This window comes from Cetorhinus maximus, chromosome 25, assembly GCF_964194155.1.
Source record: "Cetorhinus maximus chromosome 25, sCetMax3.hap1.1, whole genome shotgun sequence".
Classification (NCBI taxonomy): Eukaryota; Metazoa; Chordata; class Chondrichthyes; order Lamniformes; family Cetorhinidae; genus Cetorhinus; species Cetorhinus maximus.
The window spans coordinates 44380161-44392910 of NC_135903.1; the positions used below are offsets into that span (position 1 = coordinate 44380161).

The following is a 12750-nucleotide window of genomic DNA, read 5'->3' on the forward strand; positions in this document are numbered from 1 at the left end:
GTTTGCTCAATGCTGTCGGGGAGGGTTTAAACTAGAATGGCAGGGGGATGGGAACCTGAGCAGGGCAACAGAGGAGGGGGAAAACAAGGATAGAAACAAAAGACAGCAAAGTAAGAAGCAAAGGTGAAAGGCAGAAAAAATAAGGGTGAAAAACAAATGGGATCATAGTGCAAAATAAAGCTAAGATGACTAACAAGGTTAAAAAGACAAGTCTAAAGGCATTGTATGTTAATGTGTGGAACATTCGCAATAAGGTAGATGAATTAACAGTGCAAATAGATATATAAACGGTTATGATACAGTTGCAATTACGGAGACATGGCTGCAGGGTGACAAAGGACGGGAACTGAACATCCAGGGGTATTCAAAATTTAGGAAGGACTGACAAATAGGGACCTTTCCTAGGTGGGGTAGCATTGTTAGTAAAGGTGGAAACCAATGCAATAGGGAAGGATATTGGCTTAGAAAATCACGATGTTGAATCTGTTTGGGTGGACATAAGAAACACCAAGCAGCAGAAAACGTTGGTGGGGGTTGTCTATAGGCCCCCAAACAGTAATGGTGATGTAAGGGAAGGCTTTAAGCAGGAAATTAGAGATGCGCGCAATAAGGGTACAACTGTAATCATGGATGACTTTAATCTACATACAGATTGGACAAACCAAACTAGCAGTAATACTGTGGAGGAGGATTTCCTGGACTGTGTACGTGATGGTTTTTTGGACCAATACGTTGAGGAACCAACTAGAGAGCAAGCTTTCCTAGACTGGGTATTATGCAATGAGAAAGGCTTCATTAACAATCTTGTTGTTGGGGAAGGGCGACCATAAAATGGGAATTGTTCATTAGGATGGGAGAGTGAAGAAGTTGAATCTGAAACTAGGGTCCTGAATCTAAATAAAGGGAACTATGTGGGTATGAGGCGCGAGTTGGCAATGAAGGATTGGGGAACCTTACTAAAAGGGTTGACAGAGGATAGACAATGACTAATATTTAAGGAACTTATGCATGAATTACAACAATTGTTCATTCCAGTCTGGCGCAAAAATAAATCAGGAAAGGTGGCTCAATCATAGCTTCCAAAAGGAATTAGGGATAGTATTAGATCCAAAGAGGAGACATATAAAATTGCCAGAAAAAGCAGCAAGCCTGAAGATTGGGAACTGTTTAGAATTCAGCAAAAGTGGACAAAAAGATCGATCAAAAAGGGGAAAATGGAGTATGAGAGTAAACTTGCAAGGTTCATAAAAACTGACTGTAAAAGCCTCTATAAATATGTGAACAGAAGAAGATTAGTGAAGACAAACATAGGTCCCTTACAGTCAGAAACGGGGGAAATTATAATGGAGAACAAAGAATTGAATACGTATTTTGGTTCTATCTTCACAAAAGAGGGCACAAATAATTTCCCAGAAATGTTAGGGAACCAAGGGTCTAGTGAGAGGGAGGAATTGAAGAAAATCAGTATTAGTAAAAAAAATGGTGCTAGAGAAATTAATGGGTTAAAGGCTAAAAAATCCCCAGGGCCTGATAATCTACATCCCAGAGTACGAAAGGAAGTGGCCCTGGAAATATTGGGTGCATTGGTGGTCATATTCCAAAATTCCATAGGCTCTGGAGCAGTTCCTACAGATTGGAGGGTGGCAAATGTAACCCCACTATATAAAAAAGGGAGAGAAACAAAACAGAGAATTATAGACCAGTTAGCCTAACATCATTAGTGGGGAAAATGCTAGAGTCTATTACAAAAGACATGGTAATAGAACACTTGGAAAACATTATTGGGATTAGACAAAGTCAGCATGGGTTTATGAAAGGGAAATCATGCTTAACTAATCTATTGGAGTTTTTGAGGATGTAACTAGTAGAATAGATAAGGAAGAACCAGTGGATGTGGTGTATTTGGATTTCAAGAAGGCTTTTGATAAGGTCCCACATAAGAGGCTAGTGGGCAAAATTAAAGCACATAGGATTGGGGGTAATATACTGGCATGGATTGAGAATTGGTTGACAGACCAGAAACGGAGAGTGGGAATAAATGTGTCTTTTTCCGGTTGGCAGGACAATAGGGTACCACAGGGATCAGTGCTTGGGCCCCAGCTATTCACGATACATATAAATGACTTGGATGAGGGGACCAAATACAATATTTCCACGTTTGCTGACCACACAAAACTGGGAGGGGCTGAGAGCCGTGAGGAGGATGCAAGGAGGCTTCAGGGCGATTTAGACAAGTTGTCTGTGCGGGCAAACACATGGCAGGTGCAGTATAACATGGATAAGTGTGAAGTTATGTGCTTCAGTGTGAAAAACAGAAAAGAGTATTATTTAAACGGTAATATATTGGGAAATATGGATGTACAAAAGGATCTGGGTGTCCTGGTACACCAGTCAATGAAAGTAAATAGGCAGGTGCAGCAAGCAATTAGGAAGTTCAGAAGTAGGGATGTCTTACTGCAGTTATACAGAGCCTTGGTGAGACTCCACCTGGAGTATTGTCTGCAGTTCTGGTCTCCCTACCTAAGGATACATTTGCCATAGAGGGAGTGCAGTTAAGGTTCACTAGACTGATACAAGGGATGGGAGGATTGTCATTATAAGGAGCGGTTGGTTCAACTGGGCCTATATTCACTAGAGTTTAGAAAAATGAGAGGGGATCTGATTGAAACATATAAAATTCTAACAAGGTTAGACAGACTGGATGCAGGGAGAATGTTTCCACTGGTTGGGGAGTCTAGAACTAGGGGCCACAGTCTCAGGATACGGGGCAGGCCATTTAGGACTGAGATGAGGAAAAATTTCTTCACCCAGAGGGTAGTCAATCTGTGGAATTCTCTACCTCAGAAGGCTGTGGAGGCCAGGTCACTGAGTAGATTCAAGAGAGAAGCTGATAATTTTTTGGATATTAGGGGCATCAGGGGGTATGAAGAGAAAACAGGAACATGGTATTGAGATAGAGGATCAGCCAAGATCATACTGAATGGCGGAGCAGGCTCAAAGGCCCGAATGGCTTACTCCTGCTCCTAGTTTCTATGTAACAAAACAGATAGTAAGAGATATAGAATGTGAATATTGAAAGAAGCTTGCAAATGATAAAAGAACATAAGAAATATGAGTAGCCCAATGCAGCCCGTTGAGCCTGCTCTGCCATTCAGTACTACCATGGCTGATCATCAGCCTTAATTCATCAGCCTTAATTCTACTTTCTTGCCAGCTCCCCATAGCCCTTGGTTCACTGACACACCAAAAATCTGTCTGTCTCAGCCTTAAGTATATTCAATAATGGAGTATCTGAAACCCTCTAGGATAGAGGATTCCAAAGATTCATAACCCTCTGAATGAATAAACTTCTCTTCATCTCAGTCCTAAATGATTGACTCTTGTCCTGAGATCATGCCCCTATGTTCTAGATTCCCCGGCCAGTAGAAAAATTTCGGTATCTACCCTATCAAGCCCCTTCAGAATCTTGTATATTTCAAAAGATCACCTCTCATTCTTCTAAACTCCAGAGAACATAGACCCAATTTACTCAGCCTCTCACCCCGGGGGCAAATCTGGTGAACCCTCGCTACACCACCTCCAGTACAATTGTATACTTCCTTAAATATTGAGACAAAAACTGCACACACTACTCCAGGAGTGGTCTCACCAAAACCCTGTTCCATTGTAGCAAGACTTCATTATTCTTGTTCTCCACTCCCCTTGCAATAAAGGCCAACTTGCCATTTGTCTTCCTAATTGCTTTCTGTACCTCCATGCAAACTTTCTGTATAACCTGTGCGAGTATACCCAAGTCCCTCTGAACATCAACATTTACAAGTTTCATGCCTTCTTAAAAATATTTTGCTTTTCTACTCTTACTACCAAAGTGAACAACCCCACACTTCCCACATTATTATACATCTGCTACCCTGTTGCCCACTCACTTAACCTGACTATATCTCTTTGCAGCTTCTTTGTGTCCTTTCCACAGTTTACATTCTCACTGAGCTTTGTATCATCAGCAAACTTAGATACATTACCATTGGTCTCTTTGCCTAAATCATTAATATAGGTTACAAATAGCTGATGCCCCAGCACTGATCCTTGTGACACTTCACTAGTCACGGTCTGCCAATTTAAAAGTGCCCCATTTATCCCTACTGTCTGCTTCCTGTTCGTTAACCAATCCTTCACCCATGCTGATATATTATCCCTGACTCAATGAGCCCTTATTTTGCATATTAACCTTTTGTGTGATACCTTAATGCAAGCCTTTTGGAAATCTAAATATACTGCATCTACTGGCTTCCGTTATTCTACCCTTTTAAGTTACACCCTCAAAAAACAATCTGTCAAATGTGATTTTCCTGTTGTAAAACCACGCTGACTTTGTCTGAATGGACTATAATTTTCTAGGTACATTGTTAAGACTTCCTTAATAAGAGATTCCAGCATTTTCCCGATAGCCAACATCAGGCTAACTATAGGTTCCAGTTTACTCTCCCTCCTTTCTTAAATTGAGTTACATTTGCTAACTTCCAATCTGCTGGGACCATTCAAGAATCTTTAGCATTTTGGAAAATCATAATCAGCATTATCTCTGCAGCTAGAGCCCTACGATGTAGGCCATCAGGCTCTGGGGAGTTGTCGATCTGTTCTCTCTGACATCTCCTCATTCTCCATGATAATTTCTCCTGTGCCTGTCTATCGGACCACCAATGTTTATTTTAGCTGCTCTCCTTTTTACATAGTAGGTAAGAACTCTTACAAACTGTTTTTATATTCCTGGATGGTTTACTCATTTTATCTTTTCTCTTTTTATCAACATTTCGGTGGCCCTTTGCTGTTTTTTAAAAACACTCACAATCCTCAGGCTTACTACTAATCTTTGTCACATTATAAGCCTCTTCTTTTAATCTAATACTATCCTTGACTTCCTTAGCAAGCCCTGGATGGATCTTTCTTGCTGAGTTTTGCTTTCTAATAGAATGTATTCTTGTTAACCACTTTGAATTATTTATTTAAATGTTTCCCACTGTTTATTTATTGCCATACCTTTTAGTCTATTTATCCTATCTTACCATAGCCAGCTCTCCCTCATACCTATGTAATTTGCTTCATTTTAGTTTAAGATTCTTGTTTGGGAATAAAGTATGTCACTTTCAAACTTAAAATGGAATTCAGCTGTATTCTGATCATTTTTTTCCAATGGATCTTTTACTACGAGATTACTAATTAACCCTGATTCATTGCACAATACTAGATCTAAAATAGCTTTTATTCCATGATATACCACCTGCCCTACCATGTCCGTCTAACCTTATTTGTTTGATTACTTAACTAAATTAGTAACTGGTAAACGAAAGTAATAGCACGCTACAGTCTCCTCGCTTGGAGACAAAAGAAAGCTCACCAGCTACTGGAGAAGCAGCACCTCCTTCCCCCTCTGCACCAAATTCAAAACTTGGCACTCGGTTCCCAGCGTGCTGCCTCACTCTGTGCAAACACTACTTACTTATCCAAGCAGCTTATGAAAATATCAAAATCAACACCATAATGTTTACACTTTTATTTAAAAGGGAGCGATCAGGAGTAATGTTGTCTTTTGAAAACTTATAATGATGTTCTAAACGAAAAGTAAGAAAATTGCAGACATTTTAAATTGTTACTTTGTGGTCAGTACAGTAGACAGGCTCCTCAAGGAATTAGATCTTGAATCAGAGATGGGGACGCACCAAAACCAATTAAGCAAAATAAAGTAATGAAGACAATAATGGCCCTAAAGTGACAAATCTTCCAGATGATTTCCATCCCAGGGTTTTAAAGAAAGTAGGTGAGAACATTTCTGATGCTCAATTATAATCTTCCAAAGTTCTCTTGATTCAGAAACTGTTCCATCAGGTTGATTAAATAGCAAAGTGATTTGCAGAGAATTATCAACCAGCTAGCATAATATGTTGTCAGGAAATTACTAAAGTTTATAACTAAGGATAAAGTGACTGAATACCTTGAAAATTTTCAGCTGATCGGAGAAGCAGCATGGATTTGTAAAGGGTAGGTCATGGCTGATGATTCTGATAGAATTTTTTGAAAATGTGACTAAAATAGTGCAGAGAAAGGTCTATGGACATAATAAATAAATTGATAAAGTTCCTCCTTTGAAACGGTTACCACAAGCAAACGGAATTGAAGGCAAATTATTGATCTGGTTGGATATTAACTGAGCAGCAGGTGATGGAAAGTAGGGATAATGGGCAGATACTCTTAACTGGCAGGATGTGATTAGTGGTCTTCTGTGAGGATGTGGCTGGGGCTTCAACTATTCACTATTTATTAGTGACTTGGATGATGGGATAGACAGTTGCATATTCAAGCTTGCTTCTGACCCAAAGATAGGCAGCACTGTAAACATTATGGAGGGAAGCATAAAATTATGTGATATTGATAGATTGATTGAATGAATGGGCAAAACTGTGACAAATAGATTTCATTGCAAGCAGATGTTAAGTCACCACTTTGGATCTAAAAAAAATAGAACAATGTTTTTTTCCAAATGGTGAACAGCTAGAAATAGTGGAGGTCAATCATGTGTCAAGTTAGTAGCACTTCTACCTGAGTCAGAAGCTGTGAATTCAAGTCCCAATCCAGAACTTAAGCACAAAAATCAAGCTGGCACTCTAAAGCATTCTGAGGGAGTGCAGCAATGCTGGACGTGCTCCATTTCGGATAAGCTGTTAAACCATCTGCCCTCTCAGGTGTATGTAAAAGCACCCATAGCACTACTTCGAAGAAAAGCAGGGCAGTTATCCCTGGTGTCCTGGCCAATATTTATCTCTCAAATCAACATCACAAACATGGATTATCTGGTCATTCTCACTCTCTTTCGTGGGAGCTCGCAATGTACAAATTGGTTGCCACGTTTCCTAAATTGCAACAATGACTACAATTTAATTGGCTGGAAAGCGCTTTGAAGATGCCAGTCTTTCACACATCGTGTGTTCGTGACAATCACATTATCAGCAGTTCGTGTCCTGGATGATCACTCACAAACCCAAAGAGATTTTGATCCTCTTAGATGGTTAGTAAAAGACCCACACAAAATGTCATTCCTGCCAGTCAGTTAACACGATACCTAATAAAAAACCGTGTAGACACAGACTACATCTACGTTCCAATCAAAGGAGTCCAATCCAAAACATAAACACATCTTTCTTTGCAGATGCCGACGGCCAGTTCCATTGTGCGATGTAAATAAGATTGTAACATTAGTTAGATTCATCAGGTTAGGTCTCTGCCGGCACTCGGTATTTAAACAGGAACTCTGGCCCCACAAGAGGCAGACGGTGCAGGTCAGCAAGGCTGGGGACAGGAAGGATCCCAATCCTGGACACAGCCAGCAGCTGGGTACTGACCTCCTGCCCAGCAAGCAACACTCCCGGCCTCACAGCGAAGCACTGAGCGCGGCAACACCGGGGATCCAGGCCCGGGGGGGATGGAGAGCGGGATCCAGGTCCCTGGGGGGCCGGGGATGGAGCGGGGGATCCAGGCCCCGGCGGGGTGACGGACCGAGCGGGGGATCCAGGCCCAGGGGTGGGGATGGAGCGGGGGATCCAGGCCCGGGGGGTGGGGGTGGGGATGGAGCGGGGGATCCAGGCCCTACCTCAGCAGCAGGCCCCAGCCTACTTGAGGGACGATAAACACACGGCGTTGATGTTCCTCAGCGCGGCGCTTGCCCTCACTCTTTCTCACCCCGTCTCCGCCAGGCCCCGATCCCCGGTCTCTCCCAATCCCGATCCCCGGTCTCTCCGCCGCCGCCAGCCCCCCCGAGCAAAAAGAGAAAAGTCTCGAGCACCGCCGCGCATGCGCACTGCCTGCCCTCTGCCCCCCATCAGCAAACTTACCGTTTATTTTTCACTGATTTTTTGCACACGCTTCTCTCAAAAACTGTCAGACAGCAGCAATAAAGTTATAACCACCACGCGAAGAAATAAAAAAAACTCTGACAATATTTGACTTTTTAATTAAAGTGTCTTACGTCACTGGGTCAAGGGGCAATTATTGCCTCAGGCACTGTTTTTCGAAATGACCCTTACAACCGCGAAATAAAACCATAAAAGATTCAGAGTAAATAAAAGGCAGTTTGTTACCGGCTAGAAATCAAAAATGGAAAAGGAATGGAAGATTGTGATGGTGACGTCACGAGCCAAGCTACGGCCGATGACCTTTGACCACCACCTTGGGAAGGCGGGTGTAGGATGATTGACAGGAGCAGTAACCAATTATGGATATAAGCTGCTGCTCCGCCCACTCCGCCGCTGACGTCAATCAGAGTGAAAGGACCAATGGGAATTGGCATGGGAGGCGGGACATTCAGCGCTGGATTGTCCGGACCGAGAGAGAGAGAGAGAGAGGGAGAGACGGCAGCAGATCGCGGTGAGTGGCGGCACTGGCTCGGCCAGGGGAATGGGGTGGGAACTGGGGCTAAAATCTGCCCTCGGGACCGAGGACTAGCTTTTACCTGAGAGCTGAGGCTGCTCCTGGGGGGTAAGGGAGCCATATCCCGGCTCCTGCAACACTCAGGACGTGCTGGGAATGCTCAGCAGGCCAGGCAGCATCTGCAGAGAGCCGGGCAGCTCGACATTTCAACCGGGAAACCTTTCACCTGAATTGTTAGGCGGGGGAAAGGCCCTGGCATTATACATGTCTATGGGTTAGTCGGGACTCTGGATAACTCTCATCCGAGTCAGAAGGTAAGGGAGTCAAGTCCCACTGTTGAGACTGGAGCTCATCATCCAACCTGACACTTTAATGCCAGGACTGAGGGAGTGCTGCACTGTCGGAGGTGCCTCCTTTCTGATGAGCTGGGAAATCCTTGTTGCTTCTCTCAGGTGGATTGTAAAAGTACTAGTTCAAAGAACAGGGGTGTTCTCTTTGGTGCCCTAGCCAATGTTTATTCCTCTTTTAAACATAAACTATCTGGTTGTTGTCATATTTCTATTTGTGGGAGTTTGTAATGTGCAAATTGATTGCCATGTTTTTCTTGTTCCAACTGTAACTGCATTTAAAGTATTACTTGACTGTTTTGGGATTCCCTGATGATGTGAGCTGTTTAGACGCAAGTGCTTTTTGCACATCCGCAGCATGTTCTGAAGTGTTTCGTGGCTAATTGATTACTTTGAAATACTTCCTCTGGAGTTTTATAGAGAATGCGGCAAGCAATTGGTACACACGATCCTAAACAACAATGAAACAATTGACCAGTTAATCTGTATTTAGTGGCACAATATGGAAATTGCTGGAAGAAAAAGAAAAATGTGCATTTGTATAACACCTTTTGTGACCAGCCAACAAAGTACTTTAAGTGTACTCACTTGTAATGTAGGAAATGTGGCAGCCAATTTGTGCACAGCAAGCTCCCACAAACAATGAGGTGATACAGGGGCAACAGCCTGCCTTCCATCCAATAGCCTTGTGGGATTGCTTATAGCTACCTGACGAAAGTAATGTTACACTCCCTCAGTGCTGTAGTTAATTGTTAGCCTAAGTTTATATATAGTGATTTAACCTCATGCAGTCTTTTTTAAATAAAAGAAAACTTGCATTCAGATAATGCTCTTCCTATCTTCAGGACATCCCAAAGTGTCTTGTTAACATTTAATCGTTTTTGAAGTGTAGTCAGTTATAGGAGCCACTTTGTGTATGGAAACATCCCACAAAGAAAAATTGTGTTAAGTGATCCATGAATTGTTGTTGCTTGGTGTTGATTGAGGAATCGTGTTGATTAAGGAATGAATGTTTAGTGAAGGAAGAACCTTACTGGCTTTGACTAGGTTATTTGCACTTGAACAGGCAGATTGGGCTACAGCATAACGCCTTGACTGAATGATCGTACCTCTAACAGTGCAGCACTCTCTCAGTATTACGGTCAAAAGTCAGATAAATTGTGTTTAAATTCTGGAATGGGCTTGGACCCCCAACCTTCCTAGAATAATTTAGCAGTAACATTCTGTGACAGGAAAAAACAGCTTACCTTCCATTGTAGTCCAGAATACAGTATATGGAGTATAGAAGAGAATACTTATGTTTAGTAGTCACTTGGTAGTACAGAACTTGAGTATTGTGGAAAAGAGACGTCAAAGCTTTCCAGCTTGCGCTCATCAGGACATGCTACAAGAATACCAAACAAGGGGAAAACAGCAGCATGAGTGCAAGACTCAAAGCTTCAACATGTCTCCTTTTATTTTCAGCAATACTTAGGTTCATGTTTCTGTGTGTGATGTCCATACTGAGGAGTGGACCATGTTCAGTAGTGCCAGGTGCAGTGTAAGTTCTGTTCAGAATAAAACTACTTCTGCACTACACTGCCACCAACAGTATGCATATTTGTAGCTGTAGACATCCAAGCAAATGGAGATTATTCCATCACGCATTTGATTGGTGTCTTGTCGATGGTGAGAAAGCTTTAGAGAGTTCAAAGGTGAATCTCTCGGCATGGCTTCTGCCTTTGACCTGCTCTTGTAGCCACAGTATTTACGTGATTGGTCCAGTTAAGTTTCTGGTCAATGGTGAACCCCAAAATGTTGTGGTGGGGCAATAAATGTTGGTAATAATTGAATATCCCATGGAGGTGATTAGACTCTGTCTTGTTGCAGAGGTCCAATGTAATTTGCGTGTGTCAGTGTTACTTGCCACTTAACATCCCAAGCCTGAATTTTGTCCACCTGTTGCTGCTTGTTGGCACAGATTGTTTAATTATCTCAGCAATTGCAAATAAGAACATAAGAAATAGGAGTGGGCCACATGCCTGCCCAATCCTCATATCACTTAATTCCCTTAAGGGTCCAAAAATATGTTGATCTCCACCTTGAATGTACTCAACAATTGGGCGTGCACGCCTCTCTGGTGCAGAAAACTCAAAATTTACAACTGAGTGAAAAAATTTCTCCTCATCTCAGTCCTAAATCGCCATCCCCTTACCCTGAGCCAGGTGAAACAGCCTCTCCGCACCTTTCTTGTCAATTCCCTCAATCTTGTATTTCATTAGATCATCTGTAAATTTTTCTAAACTCGAGCATAGACCGATTTGATTCAACCTCTTCATAGGTCAACTTCCTCAATCCAGGAGTGAGCCTTTGTTAGACCCCCTCGAAAGCAAATCTATCCCTCCTTCGTTATGGAGACCAAAATTATACACAGTACCCCAAGTGTGGTCCCAGCCAAAGTCCTGTACAATTGCAGCAAGTCTTCCTTACTCTCGTACTTCAACTTGCTTACGATAATCATAGAATTGTTACGATGCAGGAGAAGCCCATTGGGCCAATCATTTCTGCACTGGCTCTCCACATGAGCATTATGACTTAGTGCCACTCTGTTGCCTTTTCCCTGTAACCTTGCACATTGTTTCTATTTAAATAATCATCCAACGCCCTCTTGAATGCCTCGATTGAACCTGCCTCCAACACACTTCCAGGCAGTGCATTCCAGACGCAAACCATTCGTTGTGTGAAAAAGTTTTTCTCACATCACATTTGCTTCTTTTGCAAATCACTATAAATCTCTCCCCTCTCATTCTTGATCCTTTTATGAGCAGGAACAGATTCTCCCTATCTACTCTATCCAGCCCTGTCATGAGTTTGAGCATCTCTGTCAAATCTCGTCTCCGAGGAGAACAGTCTCAACCTCTCCAAACTATCTTCATAACTGGTTCCAGGGATGAGAAACCATTCTTGTAAACCTCTTCTGCACTGTCTCCAATGTGTTCACATCTTTCCTTTGGTGTGGCATCCAGAACTTTACACAATACTCCAGCTGAGGTCTATCTAGTGTCTTATATAAGCTCATCCTGCCCTATGCACCCATTAATAAAGCCCAGGATACTGTATACTTTATTAACCGCTCTCTCCACCTGTCCTGTCACCTGCGATGATCTATGCACATATACACCCACTTACTATGCTCCTGCACACCCTTAAGAATTGTACCCCTTACTTTATATTGCCTCCCCATGTTCTTCCTACCAAAATGCATCACCTCACACTTCTTCGCATTGAACTTAATCTGCCACCTATGTGCCCACTCCACCAACTTGTCTATGTCCATTTGAAGTTCTGCACTGTCCTCATAGTTTCGTATCATCCGCAAACTTTGAATTTGCCCCTGCACACCAAGATCCAGATCATTAACATATATCAGGAAAAGCAAGGGCCACAATACTGACCCCTGGGGATCTCCACTACATAACTTTAGGTTTATAAATTACTACTATGATAACTCCGCTCCCATAATTAATCTAACTCCCAGTTACACTTCCATTAAGGCAACAGGAAGGCACACAGATTTTAAAAGACCCAGGCAAAGTAAGAAACAATACCCTGAACAGTTGAATTCAAATTGAGTTTTTCTCAGCTTCTGTAGACAGCAGCTTGAGGTTTAGATGCTGGAGGCTTTTCACACTTGTGTTAGATCTTAAAATGCCTTCCCTTGTACACAGCCTGCTCTCCTTTATCCATAATTTCCCCTTTGAATGCAAATTCCCATTGTTTCACTATGCCTTTGGACTTTACCTCTCTAATAATAAAAATCTAATATAGCACCAATTTTACCAGTAATCTTTGGGAAAATAAACACATTGTTTCTTAACTTCTCCTGGCTAAGTGAAACATTTCATCCTCTCTTTTGAATTCAAGCGAGTCTGGTTTATTTAAAAATGCACATTTTCCTTTTACATCTCCACATCCTACAATTTCAACCATGTTTACCTATTTAACA

The 12750-nt window shown here is 42.2% G+C and overlaps 2 protein-coding genes across 7 annotated transcripts in view; one reads left to right on the forward strand and one right to left on the reverse strand.

The window, feature by feature from the left end:
• The window catches only part of ddx42 (DEAD (Asp-Glu-Ala-Asp) box helicase 42), a 115940-nt gene extending 108082 nt beyond the window's left edge, over window positions 1-7858 (reverse strand). For 2 of the 4 annotated variants that reach the window (XM_078529876.1, XM_078529874.1), the window contains exon 1: window positions 7732-7851. The gene's annotated coding sequence lies outside the window, so the exon portion shown is untranslated. Of the gene's footprint in view, window positions 1-7642 lie in introns of all 4 variants that reach the window. The other 2 variants (XM_078529873.1, XM_078529875.1) reach the window with 2 other exon arrangements.
• A 465-nt stretch (window positions 7859-8323) lies between these two features.
• strada (STE20 related adaptor alpha) overlaps window positions 8324-12750 on the forward strand; it is a 94932-nt gene continuing 90505 nt past the window's right edge. For 2 of the 3 annotated variants that reach the window (XM_078529877.1, XM_078529880.1), the window contains exon 1: window positions 8324-8415. The gene's annotated coding sequence lies outside the window, so the exon portion shown is untranslated. The remainder of the gene's footprint in view (window positions 8416-12750) is intronic. The other variant, XM_078529878.1, reaches the window with a different exon arrangement.